This window comes from Dermacentor silvarum, chromosome 2 (genome assembly GCF_013339745.2).
Source record: "Dermacentor silvarum isolate Dsil-2018 chromosome 2, BIME_Dsil_1.4, whole genome shotgun sequence".
Classification (NCBI taxonomy): Eukaryota; Metazoa; Arthropoda; class Arachnida; order Ixodida; family Ixodidae; genus Dermacentor; species Dermacentor silvarum.
The window spans coordinates 36,632,484-36,649,002 of NC_051155.1; positions in this window are offsets into that span (position 1 = coordinate 36,632,484).

Sequence of the window (16,519 nt, forward strand, 5' to 3'; positions counted from 1 at the left end):
CCACCTGAGGCTGTAACAGCCTCGTCCCGGTCTTTCCGGAAAATAACGTATTGCTGGAGAAAGTTTGTTTGTGTAGGTTTAAGATGTGTCTCCTGAACACACAGCACCTTTGGATTGTATTGGTGTAACAGTTCTTTAATGTCATCGAGGTTGTGCATTAGGCCTCTCACGTTCCAGTGTAATATTTGTGTATCCATATTGTTTGTGTTTTGGGCTGTGTGTCAAGAGACGAGTCTAGTTGGCTTATGGAGCCTTTCCAGGCCCCGTAATCCGGAGTTTGTCTTTCTTGGAGCGGTCGCGAGAATCGCGTCGCTCCGGAGGCGCTGGATGCGCCGCCTGGCTTGGGGTTGTGTCCATCGACTCCAGAGAGCCGCTGGACTTCCGCTCAAGCGAGCGGGGTGTTTTTGGGGTGGGCCTTGCCTCGAAAAGCAGGGCCTTGGAGGCCACCAACCCAGAGGTCGATGGGCCCTCCTTCAGAGACGGCGCAGCAGCGCTGGCTGCTGTCGCCTGGGGGGCTTGTGGCACAGCCACGGTAACACTCTTTGTGGACCGGGCCGATGCCGGAGTCTGCTGCAGCGTTGCCCCCTTTCGCACTGCACCAGAATACCCTGCGGTATGCAGGAAGGAAACGCGTTTCCGCGCTTCTTGAAATGAGATATTCTCTTTCACTTTCAAGGTAATGATATCTTTTTCCTTCTTCCACGTAGGGCATGATCGGGAATATGAGGCATGCTCACCGTCGCAGTTTGCGCAGTGGAGCGTGTCAGTGCAGTTGTCGGAAGCGTGTTCTTGTTTGCCACATTTTGCGCAAGTAAGCCGGCCGCGGCAGCTTTGCGAGCCATGGCCAAATCTCTGACATTTGAAACATCTGCGTGGATTTGGAATGTATGGTCTTACTCGTGTCTTTGTGTAACCAGTTTCGAGAGAGTCGGGCAGTACACTTGTCGCAAAGGTGAGAATGAGATGTTTTGTACGGATTTCTTTGTTGTCACGTTTGATCATTATTCTTTGCACTTTGATGACATCCTGTTCCTTCCATCCTTCAACTAGTTCTTCTTCGCTCAGATTCATGAGATCATCATCGGATACCACACCTCTGCATGTGTTCATTGAGCGATGTGGGGTTACCGTGATTTCAACATCACCAAAAGCAAGGAGATTTGAAATCTTTTCATGTTGTAGTTTGTCGCGTACTTCAAGCAGTAGGTCGCCGCTAGCCATTTTAGTGATTTTGTATCCGGGACCCAGCACGTCTGTGAGAACTTTTGCAACGGTGAAAGGTGAAAGGGTTCTGACTGTCTTTTCGGCGCATTTGCTATGCATAACATGGTAGCGTGGGAAGGATTCCTTGCGTTGGACAAAAAATTGAGTTTCTTCGGTGCGTCCTCTTTTCGAAAGAGGGCGATCAGGTAGTCGGGGAAAGGTACTTAAAGCCATAAATACTTTTTGTTTTCGGCAGCTACGCCAGCCGCCCACCACCGAGCCCAACAAGGGGACGCTACGACACCCGAAGGAGACGCAGACGCCAGCTGTACGTAGCTACTATAACCTAATATAAATATCCTAGGTTGGATAGAATACAGCAGGTTAACCCTTGCTGCCTGCGAAGTCGGAAATGAGAGGAAGAGAGGAGAAGACAGGAGAGATGGAAAGAGAGAGAGAAAGACGAAGGATGGAGAGAGAGAGACAGGAAAAGGCAACTGCCGATTTCCCCCGGGTGGGTCAATCCGGGGGTGCCGTCTACGTGAAGCCGAGGCCAAAGGGGTGTGTTGCCTCCGCTGAGGGGCCTTAAAGGTCCAAACACTCAGCGTCGGCTCAACCCCCAGGATCCCCTTTTCCCCGGACACGGCTAAGCCGCGCACGGTCAGACGCGGGAGGGTCCAACCCTCGTGTGCTCGGGTACGTGGTGGCGCAACTCACGAAACGCCTGCTTGCGCAGACGCCCCTGCGGGGAAATTTCTAATAGAATCCAATATCAAATTCGAGTTCTCGACAAATGGACCTAGGATTCCAAATCGAATGCCGATAATTTCTAAATAATTAGAAATATGAAGGCCCCGTAGTGTCCGATAGGTCAGAGAAGATGGACTCGTGTACATGATTTCGTACAGCAACTATACTGTAATGCTAAATCCCCGCAGATCGTTTCTGAAGGTATGCTGACGGGTCAGGTTTTCCCGAATAGCAATTGCATATCATAAATAGAGGAAACAATTTTTACGTTGACTAGACACGCGGGAACTGTATTGAATGACGAGAAAAGGAGATGAAGGCGACAGCTGCTGGTGCTTTCGCTCACGAAGTGATGCCTCTGTACAGCACCGCGCGTTGCCCTGCGCACGTATCATTTAGAACAATCATTTGCAATGGCCTATATGCACAAATAGGCCTCCCTATCGTAGAATATGGAGAGGGTAGCAGACCCGGTGCAACCTGGGCCGCTATCTTGTACGCGTTCGAAAAACCGACGTTCGGTTTCGTTTCATGTGATTGTCCTAGCGCGATATAGCGGCCTGGGCCAACCTAGGCCACTCGCGTGAGGCGAAACTGAATGTTGGCTTTTCGAAACGCGTACAGATAGTGGCCCTGGGTGACCTCCCTGCGTCTCTTCTTCTCTGTCTCTGATCCTGCAATATCGAACAGAAAGGAATGTTCGAACATACCGAATTGGCAAGTCGAATACAAATCAAAGACAATTCGATTCGCATTCAAAATTTCGAATGCTTGAACGCCCTTAATTTTTATTCGCTTTTTGCGTACCATCTTTTCCAGACTACAAGGGGCACTGCGAAGCATTTGATGCGCTTGTTGTGGCACGTGCATGCAAGTGTCTCCTGCAAGGTTGAATGGCATCCTGAAGAGACTCCAGCCTTTTGCTCAGGTGAGCTGTGATTCACCGTGCCCATGTTGACAAAAAAGCACACGGTGGGCGCTGTGTTTGTCGTGACTATTCGAGAAAAAAAAATATTTCCGATGCTCCTTTGTTCACATTCGAATCTGGCTCCCAAATTGCGTTGTTGGCTGTTTTGTAAAACAAAACTACTTTACCATACCTGCCAACCTCGCAACATGAAAATTCGGGACACTGCCACGCGAGGGGGGGGGGGGGTCAAAAAAGCTTTCACCCCCCCCCCCCAAAAAAAAACAATTTTGCCGCTGTGCGAAATGGCGCACGTGGTAGAGAGTCCATACTTGTCACGACTCCGCAAATTCACACAAGCAGAGAAACTCAGTCGTGTATGATCTCAGAAATAGTTGCAAGTATCGTATTTTCCGGTGTATATCGTGTTTTTTCTGAATTTTTCGTCGATGCGTCTAATAGAACGGTACGACATATGTACGTTTTTTTTTCTGGAAAAACTGCCGTCAAAATCGGATTCGATGTGATAGTCACATGAAGCGCGCTTGACTTAACTGCTCCGGCTTCTGTGCGCGGATGTCGAGGTGCCGGGTTCTTTGCGCGATCGAGTTCCCGAGCGCCGTGCGAGAAGGAAGGGCAGCACGCAAGCGGCGGCAGGACGGCCGCGAGTCGAACGACCCCGAATTCGTCGCATCTGCAGATCGTTATCAAGAGCACGCGCCGCTGTGCGAACTGCGCAGTTTCTACCCGAGTACAAGCCTCCCCCCCTACCTTCCGCGCTAGCGCGCCTTCCCGCTTTCCTCCCTTGTGCGCGATTCGCTCACAGTCATACAGCATACGGCACGCGGGGACGATGTTATCGCCCTTGGACTATGTACAGCAGATCATGGCAGCCACGACGCAGAAATGTACCTATAGTACTCATACGCTTGCGCGTGAACCGCGTTCACCGAGTGAAACGTCACTGTTAATTTTTTGTTATCGCTTACCGAACGAACAGCTGCGTCTTATTCAAGGTGCGAGTTATATGCCGGAAAATACGATACTTATTCTTCGCTTTCGAAAGTGCCATAGATCGTTCCAACTGGGAAACTCAGGGGAACAAAGTGTACTTCGGCATTCACACTTCACTAGACAACCTGACAAAGCACTAACGGTCATATAACGACTGGATTGCTAAAAGCACCCGACCCAGCCTGAGACGAGCCAATGCGGAAAACCCATAAGGCAGCGCCCGTCGGCTGCCGCGTTCGTCGTGGCAGCCACCATAGTGGTGCCGGCGGCCGCTACCAGGATTCACGGTGCATGCGGGTGACGAACTGCCTCCACGCCGCGTTTCCGCATGGTTATATTACAGGCCGTAAAAAAAGAAAAAAAGGACGGCCACTTTTCGGGAGATTTGAGGTCGCGTCGCGTCGTACATCGGGGGATGCGAGAAAAAAAATCGGGAGGCTCCCGGACAATTCGGGAGAGTTGGCAGTATGCTTTACTCACCACGGCAGCTCATTGCTTAGTTGGTGTGTAGCGGGTTCAATTCCAGCCGCGCCGCCTGAATTCTGATGCTAGGGCGGAATGCAATGGTGCTCGTGCTAGCCATGTTTGGTTGTACAATTTGGTCACAAAAGCTTACGGGACACTGGACTGGCCAGAAACCTGAATTGTCGCCGAAGCCTGGCACATGGTCTCGAGTTCAAACTTTCTATCTGATACATTTTTTTGCGGCCCTACAGTGATCGAATAAATCCTTTATGGAAGAAAAATATGAACTTTCGCGACTGACGTAGCTTACTGGGTCGCTTCGCTGACTCAGAAACAGAGTGACTTTTTGAAGAAACTTCTTGAGATCCGCAATGTGACTGGTTGGACGGAGCACACAAAAGTGCAAATAACCAAGCACCGCACTTGTCTGTTCGAAGTGGCCTGCAGACCTGGTGAAGGCCCCCTTTTATTACAACAGTAATAACACTGCATCTTTCTTTTATTTCAAGGAGGGCGGCCTGCCTAACGGGAAAAAAGAAACACTAGACAAAAACAACAACGTAATCATGCTAACGTAGACGCATGCAGCTGGAGGTCAAGGAATCAATCACCCTATTCGTCCAATACGTATCATTGAACACACACGTGTATACATTCATAACGCAACATTTTTCTTCTGTCTAGCGTCGATACGCATAATAGACAGGAATGTGGCCGTACAACTGACCATCCGTATCAACGGTGGTTCTGATCTGGTGGCTCATTCCTGATCTCCATAGCATTATAGCAGAAGTGTCCTATAGGGACTGGCTGATGAACGCATTAAACTTGTCGTTTCCGTACAACGAAGACCTGAAATCAGCCTTTGATGGCTTGTACTACAGAAAACGCAAGTGACCTCGGCAGCTTCAGGCGCGGTTCAGGAAACCCTGCACTGCTAAGTTCACAGCGATGGCAGCAATCTAAGTAGAAGGCCTGCCTTCGAAATAGGCCAAGTTATTTGGCAGGCAAGAAGAATCTGCGCGAAGCACTGCTGCTATTTCCTATAGCTTTGCAGTGTTGCGGCATGAGAGCCACCATCAGTAGCCTTGATTATTCAGTTTTGGACAGAAATTAATGCGCTGCGATTGCTCAACTACCATGAGAATAATAGTCGAATTGATATCTGGCTTGGCATTCAAACGCTCTTATCTACAAGGCTTACTTGCCTTTATTGTCCTCACTTTGAGCAATAATATATTTATGAACACAGAGGGCAATACATCTCGGTGGAAATGCATAATAATGGGGAAACTGTGACATGTATAAGCCACTGTTCGTTTTTTGAAGAGGCTCTATTGGAAAAGTGATTTAATCGTTAGGCTAGAAGTACGAAGTTTAGTGAGATCCCTCATTCCCATGCTGACTGATCGACATGCTTGCAGCTTCCGTGGACTGTCTAGCGCCAAAGCTCCCTCTAGTAGTTTTTTGCAGGACAGTATGGCCTTGGTTGGTATTTCGCGGGTTTCATGGAAGGGTCGTAAGGGGTCGGAAAGAGCAATAACTTTCGGAGGCGCCAGTAAATGGACTACAGCTGGGACGACGATACGCGAATACGATAGACTCGCTTCATCCATTTTTTTTTTTTCATTCATTCTTTTTCATTTCATTTCATTTTTTTATTTGTTTCCCATAGAAAACAGATGGACACGTAATTGCAAGTTTTTATCTTAAGATGAGCAGGCGATGTAATGCGTACGATGGGAACCGAAGGACCATTAGTTACAGAATGGGTATACCAACGCGCAGTCGAGGATGGCAGAAAACTAGGTGGAGAAGTTAAGAAATTTGCAGGCACAAGTTGGAATCAGCCAGCGCAAGACGGGGTAATTGGAGATCGTAGGGAGAGGCCTTCACCCTCAGGGAAATATAGGATGATGATGATCTCAAAGTTGCCTACACGACCTCATGCTCTTCGCAATGTCCTGAGGATGTTTCCGAACCTTCCGTCGGCGGTCCGGGGTGAAACGATGTTCGTGCTGGGAACGTGATTTAGTTTCCTATTCGAAGACATAGTATACAATTTAATTGTCGACGTGTCGTGTGCTCCGCCTTTTCCTGGCTACCTTCACGCAATAAACTGCATTGAGAATTGCTCGCTTCGGTGGAGTTTTCGGAGCTTTTACAGCACGTTATTCATCCAGATTGGCTGGCAGATCGCACTTGTGTACTTTACCAACTTATCTGTTATAAGTACTTCGGCGATACTTTATATCTCTCTGATTATAACGCATTGGCGCTACGGCTAACCATGCAAAAAGTTGCAAAGTTTCTTTCGGAAGCATTTATGCCCTGTATTCCGAGTATAGAGCTCCATGACCACGCAAATACTGCCACTTAAAATGGCTAGCTGAGGGCCTAATTAGTGCATACTTGACTTAGTACTCCCTCAGTTCATGGGTACTCGCACAACAGGTAATAATAACATTGACGGAGAACTATAGCGCTTGTTCCGTGTCCGTTTCTTATGTATTGTGGGCAGGGTTTTGCGCTCACATACTGTGTCGAGTAATACTGTCACACCACCAGACACCGATGTCAGAGCTATATTCTTATGATACTTCAGCACCTTCCGCGATATATATATATATATATATATATATATATATATACATATTACATATTCAGCTTACGCTTCAAAAACAACAAAGTATTTCAAAAATTAAAAATTTGGTCGGTGGCCGGCATTTTATCAAATGCTGTCCCCGCCTAAATGCGGATATAAATGTTCTTTGTTAACATGTGGACTTGCTCAAATACGAATACTACAGTCGCCAGGAATGCTTTTTTCTCAACTTACACATTCGACTCCCATTATGCGACCTCGGTGGATTCGGCGTTATTGAGTAATTTCAACGCCCCCAAATGTACTGATATAATATTATCATTCTGCTGCAATACGAGGGCATAGCGAACATCTGCTGTTTAGAAACTCATCAGCTGAGGTAACAGCAATACATGAGAAGACACACGGCGGCATCGATCGAGCACATCACACACTCGGCTAATATTATAGTAATGGCATCAGTGGCATCATCCAGAACATAACCTACCGTCTTAGCGCGACTTAATTACTTGCTATATAGGGTAGATGAAGACAGAGGGCAGGGTGAAGAATTCGGTGCCATACATTGAGAAGCGTAAGCCTCGTGGAGACGCACAGAAGCGCATCTCATGCCTCGATTCCACTGGCAACGTAACATGACTATTTAACAAGGCGTTCCAGCTTGAAGAGGTAAGTCATACCGTCAGCTAATTTCGACTCGTGGCCACACCGTAGAAGCATTTACGAACACAGCTCCTTGTTGCTCTCCTAGAATGCTTTTTTCGAAAGGGGCCACAGAAATGTTTCAACTATGTTATTGCCTGCGCGAACGCTGCAGTTCAGCTGCTGCCAAGTAGAGCACTGCACTCTCACATCATCGACGTGAACGCCACAATTGGCAGGAAGGGAACAGAAAATGGTGGTGGGCTAGTAAAAAAGAAAATAAGAGTTGAGCCCTGCCTGCTGCACTGAAGTATCGCAGGCTGTCGAATTTAAATAAAAAGAATATAGGACATGGTGTGTCAATAAATGCCCGCTGTTTGCTGAGCCTGTCCCCTTGGCCTCTATTCCGGGAGATGATTCTTCTCGAAGACCAGGGCTTCAGTATCTGCGTAGACTAGGGCTTCAGAATCTCATCAGAAGTATTGTAATAATGTCTTTCTTGAAAAAAAAAAACATATTACGGTTTCCTCATCCCTGCTGAGCTCGTGCATTTGATGCTGACTGTATACATTTATTTACATAACTGTTGAGAATGATACTATAAGTTCCTATACCCGACGAGTGGAGCTTCGGAACCTTAACGGCTTCGTAGAGTTGCAACACGTCGACAGAGAGGATCAGTATTCGGAGTTGCTCCCGCCGCTTCTGCGCTGCAGCGCTCGCCGCTAGCAGACGACATGGCGCGGAAGGACAAAGTTAAGATGTGTTCGCGCTCCCGATTGGACGCCATGAACTACGAGGGCGCCCCGATTTCTCACAAAAAGGGTAAAAAGCATCAGCGGGTGCTACAGAGGGAAGAAGTCCTCCGACGGCTTGCATCCGGTGGGGACGCATACCAGAAGCTCCCGCCGAATCGGCGATGTCTTCGACGCCGCCAACATCGACCGCTCCTGAGAATAACGACGAGGAGGTGGACCTGTCTTGCCGCTTCTGCGGCATCGTCCTGTTCGAGAAAATCGTTATAAGCTGGAGCATTTGGAGACCGACGCGCATCGCCAGAAAAAGATGCAAGCCGTCGGAAGACGAGCCGACCCCGACGAGTGGGCTTCGGAACCTTAACGGCTTCGTAGAGTTGCAACACGTCGACAGAGAGGATCAGTATTCGGAGTTGCTCCCGCCGCTTCCGCGCTGCAGCGCTCGCCGCTAGCAGACGACATGGCGCGGAAGGACACAGTTAAGATGTGTTCGCGCTCCCGATTGGACGCCATGAACTACGAGGACGCCCCGATTTCTCACAAAAAGGTAAAAAGCATCAACGGGTGCTACAGAGGGAAGAAGTCCTCCGACGGCTTGCAGCCGGTGGGGACGCATACCAGAAGCTCCCGCCGAATCAGCGATGTCTTCGACGCCGCCAACATCGACCGCTCCTGAAAACGACGAGGAGGTGGACCTGTCTTTCCGCTTCTGCGGCATCGTCCTGTTCGAGAAAATCGGTTATAAGCTGGAGCATTTGGAGACCGACGCGCATCGCCAGATGCAAGCCGTCGGAAGACGAGACGACCCCGACGAGTGGAGCTTCGGAACCTTAACGGCTTCGTAGAGTTGCAACACGTCGACAGAGAGGATCAGTATTCGGAGTTGCTCCCGCCGCTTCCGCGCTGCAGCGCTCGCCGCTAGCAGACGACATGGCGCGGAAGGACAAATTTAAGATGTGTTCGCGCTCCCGATTGGACGCCATGAACTACGAGGACGCCCCGATTTCTCACAAAAAGGTAAAAAGCATCAGCGGGTGCTACAGAGGAAGAAGTCCCCCGACGGCTTGCAGCCGGTGGGGACGCATACCAGAAGCTCCCGGCCGAATCAGCGATGTCTTCGACGCCGCCAACATCGACCGCTCCTGAGAATAACGACGAGGAGGTGGACCTGTCTTGCCGCTTCTGCGGCATCGTCCTGTTCGAGAAAATCGGTTATAAGCTGGAGCATTTGGAGACCGACGCGCATCGCCAGAAAAGATGCAAGCCGTCGGAAGACGAGACGACCCCGACGAGTGGAGCTTCGGAACCTTAACGGCTTCGTAGAGTTGCAACACGTCGACAGAGAGGATCAGTATTCGGAGTTGCTCCCGCCGCTTCCGTGCTGCAGCGCTCGCCGCTAGCAGACGACATGGCGCGGAAGGACAAAGTTAAGATGTGTTCGCGCTCCCGATTGGACGCCATGAACTACGAGGACGCCCGATTTCTCAAAAAAAGGTAAAAAGCATCAGCGGGTGCTACAGAGGGAAGAAGTCCTCCGACGGCTTGCAGCCGGTGCGGACGCATACCAGAAGCTCCCGGCCGTAATCAGCGATGTCTTCGACGCCGCCAACATCGACCACTCCTGAGAATAACGACGAGGAGGTGGACCTGTCTTGCCGCTTCTGCGGCATCGTCCTGTTCGAGAAAATCGGTTATAAGCTGGAGCATTTGGAGACCGACGCGCATCGCCAGAAAAAGATGCAAGCCGTCGGAAGACGAGACGACCCCGACGAGTGGAGCTTCGGAACCTTAACGGCTTCGTAGAGTTGCAACACGTCGACAGAGAGGATCAGTATTCGGAGTTGCTCCCGCCGCTTCTGCGCTGCAGCGCTCGCCGCTAGCAGACGACATGGCGCGGAAGGACAAAGTTAAGATGTGTTCGCGCTCCCGATTGGACGCCATGAACTACGAGGGCGCCCCGATTTCTCACAAAAGGGTAAAAAGCATCAGCGGGTGCTACAGAGGGAAGAAGTCCTCCGACGGCTTGCATCCGGTGGGACGCATACCAGAAGCTCCCGGCCGAATCGGCGATGTCTTCGACGCCGCCAACATCGACCACTCCTGAGAATACGACGAGGAGGTGGACCTGTCTTGCCGCTTCTGCGGCATCGTCCTGTTCGAGAAAATCGTTATAAGCTGGAGCATTTGGAGACCGACGCGCATCGCCAGAAAAAGATGCAAGCCGTCGGAAGACGAGACGACCCCGACGAGTGGAGCTTCGGAACCTTAACGGCTTCGTAGAGTTGCAACACGTCGACAGAGAGGATCAGTATTCGGAGTTGCTCCCGCCGCTTCCGCGCTGCAGCGCTCGCCGCTAGCAGACGACATGGCGCGGAAGGACACAGTTAAGATGTGTTCGCGCTCCCGATTGGACGCCATGAACTACGAGGACGCCCCGATTTCTCACAAAAAGGGTAAAAAGCATCAACGGGTGCTACAGAGGAAGAAGTCCTCCGACGGCTTGCAGCCGGTGGGGACGCATACCAGAAGCTCCCGGCCGAATCAGCGATGTCTTCGACGCCGCCAACATCGACCGCTCCTGAGAATAACGACGAGGAGGGGACCTGTCTTTCCGCTTCTGCGGCATCGTCCTGTTCGAGAAAATCGGTTATAAGCTGGAGCATTTGGAGACCGACGCGCATCGCCAGAAAAAGATGCAAGCCGTCGGAAGACGAGACGACCCCGACGAGTGGAGCTTCGAACCTTAACGGCTTCGTAGAGTTGCAACACGTCGACAGAGAGGATCAGTATTCGGAGTTGCTCCCGCCGCTTCCGCGCTGCAGCGCTCGCCGCTAGCAGACGACATGGCGCGGAAGGACACAGTTTAAGATGTGTTCGCGCTCCCGATTGGACGCCATGAACTACGAGGACGCCCGATTTCTCACAAAAAGGGTAAAAAGCATCAACGGGTGCTACAGAGGAAGAAGTCCTCCGACGGCTTGCAGCCGGGGGACGCATACCAGAAGCTCCCGGCCGAATCAGCGATGTCTTCGACGCCGCCAACATCGACCGCTCCTGAGAATAACGACGAGGAGGTGGACCTGTCTTGCCGCTTCTGCGGCATCGTCCTGTTCGAGAAAATCGGTTATAAGCTGGAGCATTTGGAGACCGACGCGCATCGCCAGAAAAAGATGCAAGCCGTCGGAAGACGAGACGACCCGACGAGTGGAGCTTCGGAACCTTAACGGCTTCGTAGAGTTGCAACACGTCGACAGAGAGGATCAGTATTCGGAGTTGCTCCCGCCGCTTCCGCGCTGCAGCGCTCGCCGCTAGCAGACGACATGGCGCGGAAGGACAAATTTAAGATGTGTTCGCGCTCCCGATTGGACGCCATGAACTACGAGGACGCCCCGATTTCTCACAAAAAGGGTAAAAAGCATCAGCAGGTGCTACAGAGGAAGAAGTCCTCCGACGGCTTGCAGCCGGTGGGGACACATACCAGAAGCTCCCGGCCGAATCAGCGATGTCTTCGACGCCGCCAACATCGACCGCTCCTGAGAATAACGACGAGGAGTGGACGTCTTGCCGCTTCTGCGGCATCGTCCTGTTCGAGAAAATCGGTTATAAGCTGGAGCATTTGGAGACCGACGCGCATCGCCAGAAAAAGATGCAAGCCGTCGGAAGACGAGACGACCCCGACGAGTGGAGCTTCGGAACCTTAACGGCTTCGTAGAGTTGCAACACGTCGACAGAGAGGATCAGTATTCGGAGTTGCTCCCGCCGCTTCCGCGCTGCAGCGCTCGCCGCTAGCAGACGACATGGCGCGGAAGGACAAAGTTAAGATGTGTTCGCGCTCCCGATTGGACGCCATGAACTACGAGGACGCCCCGATTCTCAAAAAAAGGGTAAAAAGCATCAGCGGGTGCTACAGAGGGAAGAAGTCCTCCGACGGCTTGCATCCGGTGGGACGCATACCAGAAGCTCCCTGCCGAATCGGCGATGTCTTCGACGCCGCCAACATCGACCGCTCCTGAGAATAACGACGAGGAGGTGGACCTGTCTTGCCGCTTCTGCGGCATCGTCCTGTTCGAGAAAATCGGTTATAAGCTGGAGCATTTGGAGACCGACGCGCATCGCCAGAAAAAGATGCAAGCCGTCGGAAGACGAGACGACCCCGACGAGTGGAGCTTCGGAACCTTAACGGCTTCGTAGAGTTGCAACACGTCGACAGAGAGGATCAGTATTCGGAGTTGCTCCCGCCGCTTCCGCGCTGCAGCGCTCGCCGCTAGCACGACATGGCGCGGAAGGACACAGTTAAGATGTGTTCGCGCTCCCGATTGGACGCCATGAACTACGAGGACGCCCCGATTTCTCACAAAAAGGGTAAAAAGCATCAACGGGTGCTACAGAGGGAAGAAGTCCTCCGACGGCTTGCAGCCGGTGGGACGCATACCAGAAGCTCCCGGCCGAATCAGCGATGTCTTCGACGCCGCCAACATCGACCGCTCCTGAGAATAACGACGAGGAGGTGGACCTGTCTTTCCGCTTCTTCTGCGGCATCGTCCTGTTCGAGAAAATCGTTTATACTGGAGCATTTGGAGACCGACGCGCATCGCCAGATGCAAGCCGTCGGAAGACGAGACGACCCCGACGAGTGGAGCTTCGGAACCTTAACGGCTTCGTAGAGTTGCAACACGTCGACAGAGAGGATCAGTATTCGGAGTTGCTCCCGCGCTTCCGCGCTGCAGCGCTCGCCGCTAGCAGACGACATGGCGCGGAAGGACAAATTTAAGATGTGTTCGCGCTCCCGATAGGACGCCATGAACTACGAGGACGCCCGATTTCTCCCAAAAGGGTAAAAAGCATCAGCGGGTGCTACAGAGGGAAGAAGTCCTCCGACGGCTTGCAGCCGGTGGGGACGCATACCAGAAGCTCCCGGCCGAATCAGCGATGTCTTCGACGCCGCCAACATCGACCGCTCCTGAGAATAACTACGAGGAGGTGGACCTGTCTTGCCGCTTCTGCGGCATCGTCTTGTTCGAGAAAATCGTTACAAGCTGGAGCATTTGGAGACCGACACGCATCGCCAGAAAAAGATGCAAGCCGTCGGAAGACGAGACGGCCCCGACGAGTGGAGCTTCGGAACCTTAATGGCTTCGTAGAGATGCAACACGTGACAGAGAGGATCAGTATTCGGAGTTGCTCCCGCCGCTTCCGCGCTGCAGCGCTCGCCGCTAGCAGACGACATGGCGCGGAAGGACAAAGTTAAGATTGTTCGCGCTCCCGATTGGACGCCATGAACTACGAGGACGCCCCGATTTCTCACAAAAAGGGTAAAAAGCATCAGCAGGTGCTACAGAGGGAAGAAGTCCTCCGACGGCTTGCAGCCGGTGGGGACGCATACCAGAAGCTCCCGGCCGAATCAGCGATGTCTTCGACGCCGCCAACATCGACCGCTCCTGAGAATAACGACGAGGCGGTGGACCTGTCTTGCCGCTTCTGCGGCATCGTCCTGTTCGAGAAATCGGTTATAAGCTGGAGCATTTGGAGACCGACGCGCATCGCCAGAAAAAGATGCAAGCCGTCGGAAGACGACACGACCCCGACGAGTGGAGCTTCGGAACCTTAACGGCTTCGTAGAGTTGCAACACGTCGACAGAGAGGATCAGTATTCGGAGTTGCTCCCGCCGCTTCGGCGCATGTCACGGCGTGGACTTACAATTAGTGCAGGAAGGAATCATTCCAAAGTTTCCCTCAGATGTCGACAGTTTGCCTCATCGTGTCGGAAAAAAGTCATGTCGCGCGACGACCTACAATTAGTGCAGGGGCATTTCCAAGTTTCCCTCAGATGTCGACAGTTTGCCTCATCGGTGTCGGAAAAAAGTCATGTCACGCGACGACCTACAATTAGTGCAGGAAGAGATCATTTCCCCAAGTTTCCCTCAGATGGCAGCATCATAGCATCGGTGTCGGAAAAAAAGTCATGTCACGGCGTGGACTTACAATTAGTGCAGGAAGGGATCATTTCTCAAGTTTCCCTCAGATGTCGACAGTTTGCCTCATCGGTGTCGGAAAAAAGTCATGTCACGCGACGACCTACAATTGAGGCAGGAAGGGATCATTTCTCAAGTTTCCCTCAGATGTCGACAGTTTGCCTCATCGGTGTCGGAAAAAAGTCATGTCACGCGACGACCTACAATTAGTGCAGGAAGGGATCATTTCCCCAAGTTTCCCTCAGATGGCAGCATCATGCATGAACTACGTTGCATGCTGCATGAACTACGTTGATTTTGCTTATTTGACAAGCACGTCTTCCAGAGACGCTGGCCACGCTCTCGCTGCGTGGCTGTAAAACTACAAAACGAGCAGTAGACGCACCCTAACGCTTCGCTCAAACGGCTTCGTGGTGGAGCGTCGGCAGCGTTCTTTTCGTTCCGTTCCGCCGCCGATATGAGCGTTGTACTTAGTGCATTAGCGTTCCCGCTAGCGTTCCGCTGAGCAGATGTGCACAAATCGTTTGGATCAGACGGTCTGCGCGGAGCGGACCGTGAATGCTCTGCTAAAACTGTCTATTGCGGTGTGGCGCCTACGCTCCTGTGTTGCTTAGTGTCCTAATGTGGACGAGTGTAAATGACATCGCAATGCAACACAGTTATGTGTGCTCCTTCTATTTACCACTGGCTCCCGCCGAACCAGCTAGCCGAGGTGCAGGCCAGCTTCAATGCCCTTGGCGGATTCCCCTGCGTGTTGTGCAATACACGGCGCGCACGTAAGGATCCAGCACCCGAGGATAACGAAGAGGTGCATGTCAACCGTCATGTCTACCATTCTATGAACGTTCAGCTCGTCGTCGACCCCAACTGCCGGATCCTTGATGTCGTCGCAAAATTATTGCTTGTCATTAGTATGCACAGTGCACCATTTTTTTTATCAGTGTGACAGGCCTCCCGTATCAAAATTTCAAATATTGCTAGTTAGCATTGAATATGAATGTTTCACGTTTGTGCAGCCATTGTATTTTATTAGCATTTTTTCTTTTTTCTAAATGACGTTTTCAGTATTATTTGCTTGATGGACTTTTTCCTTCTGTGCAAAATAATCTTTCCCTTTTCTGTGTATGTCTGTATTTCATATATGCTCTTCTTTCAAATGAGCTATGCTGTCCGAGTGCGCAAGATGTTGGCTGTACGTGTGCTTACAGAGCGCGGCAAATAAGCAGTCGCTATCTGTATATAGTGCGGCCTACCCGCATGCAAATAAGCATTTCATTAGGAAACAGTAGCGTTAATGGAACACGCCATGAAACCCGTACTTTTCGCTAGTAGCATCGTGTTTCCATATTGTTATTGCCTTTATTTTCTCGTGCTGCACGACGCGCTAGAGCATTGTGTGCGCGACTGCTTGACATACCTTTATGACGCCTTGTGGCGTCGTGCATATTTACCGCGACGGTGATCAACGCGCCGAGCCGCATTTTTCGCCGTTAGCGGGTCATGTTCACGTGTGACGCGGGACACGGGAAATGAGCGTGCTACAAGTATCTGGCGATAAAAGCAATGAATATTGGGCCTACGTGTTAGTGAGGACAGTCTTTTATTGCAGCTGAACAACCATATCATATTGCGTCTAGTCACGGAGAAAGTTGACGAAATCGCGGTGTCTTGCCGGATATTTACATCAGGCGACGGCCACCGTTTGGTCACTGCCAAGCGATATGGACCTCGCGACCAAGTTCCGCACGTTCGCCATCTTATTCGCTCTCAGCGGCAAAAATTACCGCCTAGGTACTAAAAGTACCTACCGGCGTCATTAACTCTGACTGGAATTCATTCTTGTCGGTTCGTGCAAGCGCACTACTGCGGCCTCGAAGTCCAGTCTTAGTTTAGGTTACGATAAGACGGCATTCGGATTTAAGTCTAGACTTTGAGGCTCTCGCGTTTGTGCAAGTGGGCCCAGGTGGACAAAGATGTAGGCCCAAGACTGTTCAGCCAGCGCTTGTGCAGTACCTTGTGGAGAAAGGCCAGTGGACAATGATTTAGCCCAAGACTGTTTCAGCTCTTGTGCAGTACCTTGTGGAAAAAGGCCAGGTGGGCAAAAATTCAAGCCCAAAGACTGTTAAGCTCTTGTGGATACTGTTCAGCTCTTGTGCAGAGTACTTTGTGGAAAAATGCCAGGTCGTCAAAATTCTTCGCCACTGGT